Below are 15,393 nucleotides of genomic sequence, written 5' to 3'. Positions count from 1 at the left end.
TTCAATCATTTTCTCCAGCCCCACGATTCAAATGCATTGATTGTTCTCCTGTTTTCCTTACTTACTGTCCAACTTTGAGATCCATAAGAGGTAACTGAAAATAACATGTTTTGGATCAGGCGCATCCTTCGTCCATAATAATAATAAATAAATTGTATAAATAATATTTAATTTTAAAGTAATTTAATTATTTAAACACGCACCTACACATTTTTCATCTTGTTCATATCTATGTTGATCCTGTTATCAGAGATCAATAGTCTCATTAACGTTGCATAAAACAATGAAACATTTACATAGAGCTCAAAGGTCCTTTTTGTAAAATGCAAATGTAAGTCCACCCACTTTTCAAGTTCAGAGATCCTAATGTAGACCATCAACAGACAAGCAAAAGAGGTCTGAGAAGCTCCATTAACATGGATGATGGCATATGGCCTGGTCACTGAGGCTCACTACATGGAAATGGATGGTGCTAGAGAAGGACAAGTCTGATACACAGGTATTCATTTACCTCTTGGCATGTATCCTCATACAGGTGAAATAAAAATGCTAATTGATCTGCATTTTACAGTACAATCTTTAATCTTATGAAAAAAATTATGTTCCAATTTTCTTTCTCTTTCTTTCTTCCTAAGTCTCCCTGACATCCAGTAGACCCAAAATAAAGCAATTTAGTTTTTCTAAGATATCAATTTATTTATTAAATTAGCATCAATCCTCGCCTTTGAGGGGATCTCATAGCTAGAAATTACTGTATCTATCTGCCAAATGACTGAGCAAACCTAACTAGTCAATTCAACACAAAACGTTAACGGTCACAACAGCTATGGAGTTCACAGCTAAAGAACTAAGAAGGGGTTATCTTGGGTTAAGTGTTGTGCTCTTAGCTGCAAGGTCAGGTATTAAAACCCACAGCTACTCTGAGGGAGAAGCATGAACAGTCATCTTTCATTCAAATTACTGTTATCCCCTCACAGAAGGGTCACAAAGAAGGGATGATTCAACCAGGGCACAATATATCATCCAGATGAAACATAATATTCCCCTGGTTCCTTGAGGCTTCCTCACCCCCACTATCATGAACCCAGTCCTTCCTTCCACTGAGGTCTAGACTGGAGCATGTGAACAGGTACAGATAAGAGTTAAGAGCTACGGCACATGGAATTCAGGAACAGGAATGGAAATAGCAATATCAGGAGGGTAGGGGGAAGGTGGAGAGAGGAGGGGAGTAAGAAGGAGTGGATAAAAATGATGGACACATAACACCTCCTCCCTCCCCCCAGGGGGACAAAATACAAACCATGGGGAAATGGATACAGTAGTCGGTGTAAGATATGAAAATAATAATAATCTATAATTTATCAGGGTGCATGAGGGCGGGGGGAGGGAGGGAATAAGTGGAGCTGATACTAAGGACTCAATAGAAACTAAATGTTTAGAAAATGATGACGGCAACATATGTACAAATATGATTGATATAATTGATGTATGGATTGTTATAAGAGCTGTGGGAGCCCATTAGCATGATCTTTTAATAATACCAACAATGAAAATACTGTCTTAGAACTCTAAAGGAGTGGTTCTAGTTTCAGTCCTATAGATCACTATGACTCAGAATTAACTCCATGACCACAAGTTTAAAGACCAGAGGGTCTTGACAACATTAACTTGTCAATAATTTTGTTTTATATTTTTAATTAAAGAAAATAGTTGCCCTTTCAATATTTTTAAGGTTAAGAAACAGAAAGTCAGAAGTAGCTAAATCAGGTATGTAATGTAGCTGCCTAATGATTTCCCATGAAAATGCTCTCAAAATGTCCCTGGTCTGATGAGAAGATTAAGCAGAATCTTGAGTAAGATTGAGTAAGACATTGTTGACCCTTTCTGGGCCTTTTTCTAATGCTTTGAATAACTTTCTCAAAACACGCTCATAATCAATAGAGGTTATTGTTATTCTCTGGGCATCCAGAAACACAACAAGTCAAATGCCTTGAACATCCCCCAACATGTTGCCATGACCTATCTTCTTGACCTGCACTGCATCACTCCTAGCTTTTGGTAGCCTTTTAAGATCCTGTCCTTTGTTTTCAGGAGTGTGCTGGCAAAGTCATCTTCCATGTACTGTGACCACTCTTTTCAGAAACACTTCAGGATCTCAATCCTATGTGTTTAAGCTTGCCATGGAAAGATCTCCTCCTGTCTGTAAGGCATCTGAGCGCAACTCTGTGGGACCAGTCAAACTGATGGTTTTCTCAGTTTTAAATTGATCACCAGAATTGTGTACCCTGAACTATTTGAGATGTCTATAATAAGCTCCTTTTACAACTGTTATCATCAGTCCTCTTTAATTAGGACATGAACAAAATTAATTTTTCCTTACACATTGATGTGTATGACCTCTCTCTGCTGGCTTTATTTTCAACATCTACCGTCTAATCCAAAGGTTACACAAAAATATGAAGCCCTGAGATAGTTAAGGTTAATTGTGCCAACCTGGCCCATAGAGACACGTGGGTTAATTGAAGGGTTGAGAGATAACTGGCTCAGTGAGCCTCATCTTTCTAGTTCTCTGGTCTCTTGCTTTCTGATGGTCAGACCAGGGTGAAGTTGCCTTAAGCAGTTCCTTGATTCAGCTGGGAAGGCTCACTTCCTGTGTGACATCTCTGAGGAGAAGCCTGATGCACCCCTGGGTGCTGAAGTAGCCATTTGGAGAACCCTGCCAGTGCTGACATGCTTACATGCTCACTGATTTGGCTTTCCACCTGCAGGCGGTGTCATTGCGTGTGTGGTCTCAGACATATGGGATAATGTTGGACTTATAGGCTTGGACAGTATTTTGTTGGTATGCTTTCTTAATGTACACTTACCCTTTATATAAAACTCTCATATATATATGATTTCAGTGGGTTTGTTTCTCTAGTCTACTAAGACTAACACAAGCCCTTTCATGTATTTGTGTCTAATTAATTACGTATATATATGTATTATATATTTGTAAATACTTATATATAAACTTAAATATAATCATGCTGGTGAAGAATCTTCAAAGTACCTTGGACTGCCTAAAGAACAAACTTGGAAAAAGGCATAGCTGGAATGTTCATTAGAAACAAGGTTGTTGAGACTTGGTGTCTTGTACTTTGGACATATTATCAGGGGAGATCAGTTCCTGAAGAACATTAATTATGAATGTGTGTGTGAGTGTGTATAATTAATGTTTCTGGAAAGATCCCTGATGGTTTAGTGATTACATCTTTGGCTGCAACCTGTAAAGTTGTCAGAAATCACCTGCAGCCCCAAAGGAGACAGAGCTTTCTACTCCCATAAAGAATTAGTCTCAGCAACTCAAAGGATCAGTTCTATCCTCTCCTTTAGGGTCTCTAGAAGTCATCACCTAATCCATGGAAGTATGTTTGTGTTTTTCATTATGGAAAGAGCAAATAAGGAATCAAATTACTTAGGGAACTTCGTAAATCTGCTGCACAGACCTCTTTAAAATGTTGAAGGGCAAGGATGTCACTTTGAGGGCTAAGGCGCACCTGATCCAAGTCTTGGTAATTTTAGTCACTTCATATGTTTGCAAAAGTTGAATATTTAGTAAAGTAGACCAAAGAAGAATCAATGCGTTTGAGTTATGAGGCGAGTTAAAAATACTGACAGTACCAGAGACTGCCAAAAGAACAAACAAATCTGTCTTGGAAGAAGTACAGCTGGATGCACCTTAGACACAAGGATGGTGAGACTTTGATGTACTTTGGACTGTTATCGGGGGAGATCAGTCCTTGGAAAAGGACTTCATGCTTGTTAATGCAGAAGAACAATGATAAGAAGCCCCTTGACAAGAGAATTAAGAGTGTGGTTTAAAATGGACTCAAATATAAACAATTTTGAGGATGGTATGATTGGCAATGTTTTGTTCTTTTGTACATAGGATCGCTGTGAGTTCCAGTCAGCTGAAGGGCACCTAACAAGAACATATATGTCTTTCCAGTGGCTTAAAGTAGAAAAGAGAGAGAGGGAGGGAGAAGTGAAAGGAAGATAGCAAAGCAACAGCAACAAAAAGAATGACTTGGCAACAACTCTCTTACATAAGTCAGAATATACACGAGAAATTACAATATACAAACAAAAATTCACTTTCACTTTGCTATTCTATATGAAGACATTATTGATGATTTATTGTTATGGAATATTTCTGTAAAATACATTTCTACTCAGGGGATGGAACTGTCTGGGAAAGCAAGTAAGATGGGGAGCATCACCTGTTTGAATGTCATTTTGGTTACCTACCTGATTTCGTACCACCTCACTCTGCTTTATGGGTTTACCATACAGACATGCGTCTGTAAGGCAAATATCCTTGGGCTTTTCCTTGTCTCATCTTTGCATAATATATTCATACACATTCTTAATATGCTTTATGAATAGAATTTATAAATTCACAAATGGTTGTAAATTATTTATTATGAAATTCAATAGAATAAGTAAATGTGGAAATGTTTGTGGTGTATATAAATATAATGGACCTATGCTATGGATTATATTACACAGATATATTAAATTACCAGTGTTCTTGGGTTATGGAACATAGTTATACTGTACTGTATATTCCAAAAAGACTCATTACCATGGAGTCAAATTCCAACAGAGTGAGCCTAAAGAACACAATAGAATTATGTTATTGGATTACCAAGTCTGTAACTCTTTATGGAAACAGATTGAATCTTCTTTTCCACGAACTTTTACATCAGCAATGGAACTCTAAATCTCTGGGCCTTGGTAGAACACTTTGTGGATACTATAGGATTACCAGTGATTACAGGAGCTATACCACACATATTGAAATGACCTTGCAACAATAAAGCCATACAGAGCTTTCAAAAGCAGAAGTCCTAAGTACATACTTTTGAACCCTTTGGTTTATTTATAAGTTAAATCACTTCTCAATTGAAGCAAATTTATAAGCTCCTAGGTAAGTAGCAATAATAAATATTCATTTAAGAGAGACGGAGTATTCTCCAAAGCAAAGTCAGTTAGGCACACTTAAATAGTGAACAAGTCGCCCCGGTGGTCATGGGGTTAAGCTCTCACCTGCTATTCTAATGGTCAGCAACTGGAACCCGCTAGCTGCTCCCTGGGAGGACCATGTGGTAGTCTGCTTTTTTAAAATGATATACAGCTTTAGAAACCCTATTGGGAAGTTTTATTCTGTTTTCTTGGGTTGCATTGAACCTGATTTGGCTCAAGGATAGTAAATTCTATTACAATCATTCATTGCACAACTAAAAAAATACTTTGGAGGAAATATGTCATATTATTTACATGTCATTTAATATATGCAATACAGATATGGATTTAATGCCAGCATCATTGCAATTTTGAATATGAGAGGAAAAAAGAAAGAACTGATACAGTTGCCTTTGACTTAGAAATCTGCAACTCCTTTTTCAAGTTATTTTGCAGGCTCCATTCGTCATACTCTTAAACTCCTTATTGAAGCAGCTGCTTCAAATGTTCTTTCTTATATAAGGTGACTATGAAACCAAACCACCTGGGTTCAGATTTTACCTTAATTATTTGCATATGTTGACTTCTTAGCAAATTTTTTTAACATTGTTCTGCTTCATGCTTGTAATTTGCAGAAATGAAATTGACATCCATAAAAACAGAAATCACAAGAACATCTTTCTCATGGCGCCACGGTGATGATTAAGTTAGCTGACTTATTAAAGTAAAATTTTTACATGGGTCCCTCACACAGACTAAACAGTGTGAACCATTTCATGATTTTGTTATTTTCAATGCTGTTGTGGTTACTATTTCTTTAGTTGATTTTATAGAATTAATAGAAGTTATACAGCTATGTATTAATTGTAAATATTGAGGAAATATATTTCTTAAAAAATGGTTCTGAAATATGTTATGTCAACAAAATCTAGGAAATCATCATAACACTATTAGAAAATATATCACTATGTCTCCTTTTTGGACTACATACAAACTAACATGAAAAGCCTTGTTAAAAATCATTTATCTGTTTCTTGAGATTATAATTTATTTTTTTTAGTTGAATGTGTAGGTTTTAGAATAACGAATGCATAAGGGTGCTTTACTCAATTGATGTATGTATGGATTGTGATAAGAGTTGTATGAGTCCCAATAAAAAAAGATGTATTAAATTAAAAAAAATACTGGATTTAAAAAGTGGCTGAGTTGCCCTAAGTAAAACAAAAATCAAATGAGTAAAGAGATAATTGATTAAAAACTAAGCCTTCTGTGTTACTTGAAAGCAAATAGCACTACCCTGCAGTTATCTGTGTCCTAAGAATTGATGACTCTACTGTGTGTGTGAAAATGTATGGGCAGATTTGTCAGTCTGTAGTTTTGGGTTCACTGAACCAGTCTCCATTAAGATTTAAACTCTCTTACAAAATAGCAGATTCGCTTAATAGTAGACAGAGCATCTTAGTTAAAAACAATTTGAGTATGGAAAAATAAAATCCTAGAAATAATAACATTTTCTAAATTAGAATATAACATAAATCAGAATAGATGTGTTTGCAAAAAGGTCATGTAGCAGATTTTGAGGTTTCAAACTGACCACCTGGCAATAAAAAGCCAGCTTTTAAGATGCAAATTTCTACATAAAAAAGGTTTGATTTTGGCAATCATGTTTGAAGTGAAGATGGAAAGAGAGGTGCTTTGGTTTTCCTTTGAGTTTCATTCAATATATTATTAAATTCATTTTTTATAACAGAGAATTAGATATTATTTAAAGTATTATGAAGAAACTATACCATTATTTATCTTTTTTCGCTGAAGATAATTCAGCAAAGTTTGCATCAGTACATTGACAGAGCTGCCAGAAATTCAAGATAGATTAGGAAGAGGATGTGAAACAAATTATGTGATTGCTGACTAAGATGGATCTTGGCTGAAACAGAAATACTTGTGTTTTATTGATCATGCGATGGTATTCAACTCTATGGATCATTATAAACTATGGATAATCTTGAGAAGAATGGGGATTGCTCATGCAAAATTTGTACATGGGTGAGAGGCAGTTGTGTAAACTGAACAAGAGGATACTGCATGGTTGAAAATCAGGAAAGGTGTGTGTCAGGGTTGTAGCCTCTCACCATACTTGTTAAGCAAATAATCTGTGAAACTGGACTAAATGAAGAAGGATGCGGTATTAAGATTGGAAGGTTTATTGACAAACTATAACACAACCAAGCTTGTTGAAAGGTGACATGTAGTCTAGCTGATGACAATTGAGGATTGAAGACTTCAACATGGATTAAACTCAATTTAAGAAGAAAAAATCCACTCCACTGGGCCAGTAAGTTACACCATGACAAACATCAAAAAGATTGAAATTGTCAAGGATTTTTATCTTGCTTCAATACATAATCAATTTTCATGGAAGAAGCAGCCAAGAGATTAGATTCATTACCTTAGATAAATATACTGCACAAAACCCTTATTTCTTGACAGCTAGGATGTTACTTTGAGGACTAAAGTTGAACCAAACCATTGTATTTTCAATTTTGTCATATGCATGTGAACTTCAGATATTGAATAGGAAGACAAGAAAAAGAATGGATACATTTGAATTTGGAGCTGGAAAATAACATTGAAAGTGCTAGGTATTGTCAAAAGAAACAAAAAATCTGGACACAGTACAGACAGAATGGTCTTTAGAAGCAAGACTGGCTAGACTTGCTCTCATGTACTTTGGGGTACTTTTAGTATCAGGAGACCACAGTATCAGGTGAAACAACTCCCTGGGGAAGGACATCATGCTTGGTAAAGTGGAGGGACAGAGAAAAAGGAAGTTCCCCAGCCAGATGGATAGACGCAGTGGCTTCCACATTGGGTTCCAACATTGGAGCCATTGTGAGGATGGTGAAGGAACATGTGCTGTTTCTTTCTATATGCTGTGCGGTAGCCATGAATTACAACAGACACTATGACACCTAACAACAGCACACTATTGCTGGAGTCCACTCTCTCTATGCCAAATATGCTGCAGGATCTTATCACCAGTATGGCAGGCGTGAAGTAGTATCTTTCCCATTCTTTTATAATTCTGTAGTGAAATTCCAGAAGTCCAAGTTTATAGACAGCCTCCCTTCACGTAATCACCACAACTAGCAATCAGCATGAGTCTAAACCAACTTCCAGAGTCTTTCCTTGCAAAGTTTCATACTTTGTAACTTTTGAAAAAAATAAAAAACGTCGCCCCCCCCCCAACTTCTATTAATTCAGAGTTAATGATATGTTGTTAGTACTTAAAGGCAACAACAAGACCAACAACCAAAACCTCACTGCTTACACATGAGCAAGATTAAATTTGTCAAATCATATGCATAAGTGAACCCGCAAAAATAATGTGCGGGAAAGCTACCTTGCACTGAAATGGATGACACACTTGAAACGTGTCTTAGCTATCTATTGCTTCTAAAGCAGAAATGGCTTAAGTGGGTAGTTTTAAATAGAGAAAAATCAACAAATTGGTTTGCATACATTTTAGCGAGGCAGAAGTCTTCATTCAGGCTGCCAGTTATAGGGGAGGCTTTGACAGCTCGGGCAGCTATGTCCGTGTTACCAAACGTTCGTTTCCGAATTCCTTGAAACCGTTCCCTTTAGGAAGTGTCCTTTCTTACCCCATTCTCTCCTTTCGGGTTCATGTTTAGTCTCCCAAAGACAATGACTCAAAGCAAATACTCACTGTTCCAGCCTCATTAACATGGAAAGACCACCTATTCCCCAAACGGGGTTGTAATCAAGATTTGAAATTACAGGCTCAGATTTGAAAACATATATTCCAGGAACATAATTCAATCCATAACTGAATATAAATGAGAGATATTTTAAATATTAGCACTTCTATTTTTCTCCAGATACTTTTTTGGAGAAAAGACATCTATGAATCATAGTCAATCCAATATATGTACAGAGGCAGAAATATTGGCTAGACATCGTATTTAGCCATAAATACAGGCAAATAAACCTGTTCCCATTTATGCTTTTCAACTACTGATTTTAAAGTGCTACTTTGTCACAACATTTCCCAACAAGGAGTATTCTATTTCACGTAGGCCTTCATATTTCCTTACATAATATTGTTTATTGCTAAAGAAAACACAGTGTCAAAATCAATAACTCACCATTTTCCTTTTCATAGGAATATACTTCTCATGCACTCTAATAGTTATATCATATTTAAGCATATAAGAATATAATTTCCACAAGTCTACATAATATATTTTCAAAACTTCATTTATTTTTTACTACTACAGATCAGAAATAATGTAGAAAATATATCTATCCAAAGAGATTAGTTTTAAGATGAAATCATATAACATGTTAAGCCACATAAAATATTATTCAAGTAAATAATGGAGGACATATTCAATACACTACTAATGTCTAAATATTTTTATTTTTCAATTATTAACATTAAATAACTATTTTTAAAGAATAAATTATAATAATTGATAGGCATATACTTACTTTTAATAAGGAAGTTTAAAAAAACATTTTATTGGGAGTTATTTCCGGGATCATATCAATGAGTATGTTACAGTTGCAACAACAGTCAGTGTCAAAGTAGGCTTTTGCTTCCTGACGTCAGCTCTCCTGTGTTGTCACTTTTCAGCAAATATCTTTCAACCAGTAAACCTTTTCCACTTGGATAAGGTACATATTTTTACACATAAAATTATGCTGATTACAATTAAGTGCACTTTAATAACCAAAGTAAAATATAACCATCTAACTTAATATGAAAAAAATTAAGGTAAAATGTCTGTAACTCAACTATCTAAACATCACGAAGTGGTTAAACAGAGAAAACATTTTTAAACATTTTCTTAGGCCTTAATTTTTCACTGAAAGCAGTCTATTCATTCTTATTTTATAGTCTTAGTTTGTCTACAGTACTATAAACTGTGACAACACTGAAGCTCTATAAAGTTCAAAAATACATGACAATGTTGTTAGAGTAATATTGCATCCCCTGGAATATGGTGTGACTTAAAATTATAGAAATTAGATTTTTGGCTTGAAAATTTAATGTAGGTAGGCTTCAATTTGTTTTACATCTCTAAATTCTTGATTCTTTATATGCAAAAATAAATAGAATAGAAAGAAAGAAGTATGATTTCCTAAAGTATTTTTCCTTAAACTTAAGTAGTGCATGTAAAACTTAACACATTCTTTTTGTTTTGTTTTGTTTTTAACAATTTATTGGGGCTGATACAATTCTTTTCACAGTTCATACATATACATACATCAATTGTATAAAGCACATCTGTACAGTCTTTGCCCTAATCATTTTTTTCTCTTTTCTTCTTTTACATTTTATTAGGGACTCAAACAACTCTTACCACAATCCATACATATACATACATCAATTGTATAAAGCACACCCATACATTCCCTGTCCCAATCATTCTCAAGGCATTTGCTCTCCACTTAAGCCCCTTGCATCAGGTCCTCTTTCCCCCCCCCCCTCCCTTTTCCCCGCTCCCTCATATGCCCTTGGTAATTTATACCTCGTTATTTTGTCATATCTTGCCCTATTCGGGGTCTCCCTTCCCCCCTTCTCTGCTGTCCCTCTCCCAGGGAAGAGGTCACATGTGGCTCCTTGTAATCAGTTCCCCCTTTCCAACCCACTCACCCTCCACTCTCCCAGCATCGTCCCTCACGCCCTTGGTCCTGGAGGTATCATCCACCCTGGATTCCCTGTATCTCCAACCCTCATATGAACACATTCTTATTGCCCATCCAATGCCCTGTGCTTTTCATTATCTTCATTGTCTTTTAATTTGCAAAACTCATATGCTTCTACATTCATCACAGTAACTCATTCTAATGTGAGAGTTTTTGTGTATATCAACATAATTGATAGATTAAATATACGATCATAGCTACATAGATAGCTAGATAATAGCCAGATGGAGACACATATGGATAGAGAGAGTACAAGGGAAACAGACCTTCCTTTAGATGATATATTAACAGAAATTATGCATATTATGAAAGCATTCTCATTTTTGCATACTTCTATTGGTAAGGTTCCCTGAGTCTGACTCAAATGATGATGTGTTTTTTTTGTCTTCGTTTTGGTGGTGTGTTTATAGAGATGTGATAAAATCACTAAAATATTTAACTGTGCAATTTTAAAATATGTGTTCATCTTTTTATAAAATATTGTTTTATATATTTACTTAACTTTGCTTAGTAATATTTATCCATGTTGTGTTATGAAAGTCTAACTAAATAAATAATAAAAGAAGCAATCAGAAATTGTTCAATCAAATATGGACCATTTAGAAAGTTAAACAACTAATTGGTCCAGAGGAAGTCTCAGTAATATCTATAGAAATTTATAATCTTGGATAATATAATTATGTTGGAAATATAATTAAAGTTAAAAATCAACAAATGATTACTTTAAAAATGTAGTCTTGAAATTAAAATCCACTATGTAAATTCCTGTTCCATATCTTGTATAATACCTTCGAGTAGATTTTTAGTATTGAATTCCTCTCTTCACAGAAAAAGCTATGGCTGATAGCAAAAGACTTCTAGATCCTTGTGTCTTAGAAGATGAAAACTTAGTACTCTAGGTTAGGTGAGAAATACCTGACAGCTAATATTTTGTGCAGAAATATGATTTAGACAGAAGGAAAAATTAAAAATGAAATTGTAATATAATAAAGGGCAATTGCATTAAATCTGGCCTTACTACTTGGCTGCTGTTTAGAAAAGATAAAATTAATATATGCAAATTAGATAAAGCTGGAATTAAAGGAATTTAACAAAATGGGTTAGAGACTCAATTTGGTTTAGTATTTGGAAAGTAAAATGATTTTTCAAGAGGCATTATAACATCACAGTCTTGGTTTAGATACTCTCTCTTTCATCTCCAATGTACTTTAGAATTGTGGAAAATGGAATTATATAGAAATTATATTACTCCTTACTCTGCTTTTAATTATAATAAATAACTTAAAGTAAAATATTAAGTAAGATAAAATGTCAATGTATTTTATACTGACATTTCACTCAGTTTAAAAAAATATTTATCTAGTTTTTTAAATTGTTCACTTATGTATATCATTATGCATTAAATGGAAAATATATTTTGTCTTAATTTTCTCATATTCTGGAATCATTTCTAAATGCTTGATATTTAATTCGATTCTATAATATCAAAACAAACTGAGATGTATACAATTTACTTGTTTGTATAGTATAACAAAAGACACAGACCATTTAAATAGTAATCTGTACGGAAATTTTGTCTGTCACTTGTCAATCAGTTTGTTTTCTCTGGTAGTGCCTGTGCTTCTGTGCTACAGAGAGATGTTTGACTGGTGTTTCAAACACCAGCAGGGTCATCCAAAGAAAACAGAATTGAACAGTGCTTTTAGACTAAGAAGAGACCACAATGAAGAAATAGACTGTCCACTTTGGAGGAATGAGCCTTATGGACAGCATCAAACTATCATAAAATACTGAAAACCTCACAAGCAGAGGGAGAGCATTGTCGGAGATAGTGACAGAAAATAAGCCTCGCATGTTAGAGAAACTAAAAATATGAATAAGGAGGAGATGTTTCTCAAAGCCGAGGCAACCCCTAATGATGCAAATGGAGGCAAGCCTGTGGGAGCAAAGCTTCCTGAACCCTCCTATGCTAACGAGGCACAGGTCAAAATGAGAAGAAACAACTGCAAACATTAATACAGAACCCCAACACGTAATGTGCAAAGAATGAATCTACGGATTAGGGAGTTGTCATAAATGAAATGAATAGATAGATGATAGATAGATAGATAGATAGATAGATAGATAGATAGATAGATAGATAGATAGATAGATATTCTAAGCATTAGTGAGCTGAAATGGACTGGTATTCACCATTTTGAATTAGAAAATCATTTGATTGACTGTCAGAAATGACAGATTCATGATGCATGGCATCACATTCATCATAAAAAGGGACATTTCAGGACCAACCTTGAAGTAGAATGTTTTGTGTGATTGGACAATGTCTATCCTCAAAGAAGTTATCCAATCAATAAAAACTATGATCCAATTTTATACACCATCCACTACTGCCCGGTAGCAGAAATTTAAGAATTATACCAATGTCTTATATCTAAAATTGATCAAATAAGCAATCAAGAGACTTTGATAATTATTGGTGATTGGAATGCAAAAGTTTAAAACAAAGAGCAAGGCACTGCAATTGAAAATGTGGTCTTGCTGAGAAAAACAAAGACCAAGGACCCATGATAGAATTTTGCAAGACCAACAATTTATTCATCGCAAATACCTCTTTCAATAACACAAAATCATTTCTCCAGAGGGAATAAACAGAAATAGAATGGACTACATGTGAGGAAAGAGAAAACAGAGAAGCTTAATATTAGCAGCTAAAAAAAGGCCAGGAGTTAACTCTGGAATTGATCTATTGATCATATGTAAGTTCTGGTTGAAGCTGAAGAAAATGTGAACAAGGCCATGAGAACCAAATATGACTTTGAGTATCACCAGTAGAATTTCAAGGACATCTCAAGAACAGGTTGCTCCTTTGAACACTATAACAGAAGACCTAATGATCTGTAGATGACATCAAAAATATAATTCATGAAAAAGAAAAATGTTATTAAAAATAAAAGAAAGATGAAACTTCACATAAGAGACTCTGAACCTTGCTCATAATCATAAAGTAGCTAAGGCAAAGGGAAGGAACTATGAAATCAAAGAGCTAAACAGAACATTTCAAGGGGTAGTTTGAGAAGACAAAATTAATTGTAATTACAAAATTAAATGTATTGAAATATGCAAAAAAGAATGAGCTCAGCATACCTTAAAGTGGAAGCACTCAAGAAACGATTCAAGCATCAAGTTGTGATGTCAAAAGATTCTATGGAAATATGTTAAATGATGCCAGAAGCATCAGAAGAAGATGGAGAGAATACACAGAATCACTGCACCCGGAACGTGTGGATATGCAACCACTTAAAGAAGTGGCATATTAGCAAGAATCAGTGCATCAAAAGGAAGAAATTCAGACAGCACTAAAATTCCCGTGTTTCAGCAAGAAGCGCTGGGAGTACTCATTCTTCTATGCCAGGAAATTTGGAAGACAATTAATTGGCAAATTAACCATATGTTTATTATTCCAAAAAATGGCACCCTACGGAATTCCAAAATTGTAGTTTACTATCATTGATATCACAGACAACTAAAATTTTCTTGAAGAGTATCCAGCAATGGTTGCAACAGTACATTGACAGGGTTCTGCTACAGGTTCAAGCAGTAATCAGCAGAGGACATGGAGCAAGGGATACCATTGCTTTTGTCAGATGGTCTTTGAAAGCAAAGAATAACAGAAAGATGTTTGCTTGTGTTTTATTAGCTGTGCAAAAACATTTGACTGCATGGAGCATACAAACTATGGATAGCTTTGATCAGAATGGGAATTCCAGAATATTTCATTATGCTCATCTGGAACTTTCGCAGGGATCAATTGGCAGTGCAAGAAGAAAAATGAGAATATCGCATGGTTTAAAATCAGGAGTGGTGTGCATCAGATTTGTGTTATCTCACAGTGCTCATTCAATCTATCTGCTGAGCTAACAATCAGAGAAGCTGGGGTATATAAAGAAGTATGTGGCATTAGAAGTGAAGCATGGATAATTAACACCTATGCGATGCAGGCAGACAACAGATTCCTGCTTGCTGAAAGCAAAAAGGGCTTGAAGAACTTGCTCATGAAGATCAAGAATTGCAGTCTTCAGTATGGATTACAAGTCAGTGGTAAGATAACCAAACTCTTCATCACAAGACCAATAGGGTGCTGTTGTGAAATGCCATCCCGTTGCTTGTGACTCCCGGTGACCCTATGCACCGACTATAAAAGGACACTGCTGTGTCCTGCCCCATCCTCGGTTATTTATTGTTTTTCATGCTTGAGCCCATTCCTGCAGCCATGTTGTGAAACCATTTGCTTTGGGGACTTCCTCTTTTTCCTTGCCCCTCCACTTTACAAAGCACGATGTCTTTCTTTGTGGATGGGTCTCTCCCGACAACATGTCTAAATTATATTAGATGAAGTCTTGCCATTCTTGCCTCTAAAGAGCACTGTGTTCATAATTCATTCGAAACAGATGTTTGACTTTTCAGCAGTCATGAAAATTTCAATATTTTTGCCAACAACGTAGTTCAAATGCATCTATTCTTCATTCTTCAATTTTCAACTTGTCTACGCATCTGAGGGAGTTGAAAATACCGTAGCCTAAGTAAGGTGCACCTTTCTCCTCAATGTAACTGCTTTTCAATACTCGGAAGAGGTCTTGTGCAGCGGAACTT

This window comes from Tenrec ecaudatus, chromosome 11 (assembly GCF_050624435.1).
Source record: "Tenrec ecaudatus isolate mTenEca1 chromosome 11, mTenEca1.hap1, whole genome shotgun sequence".
Taxonomy (NCBI): Eukaryota; Metazoa; Chordata; class Mammalia; order Afrosoricida; family Tenrecidae; genus Tenrec; species Tenrec ecaudatus.
Note: the sequence above shows the minus strand (reverse complement) of the source record.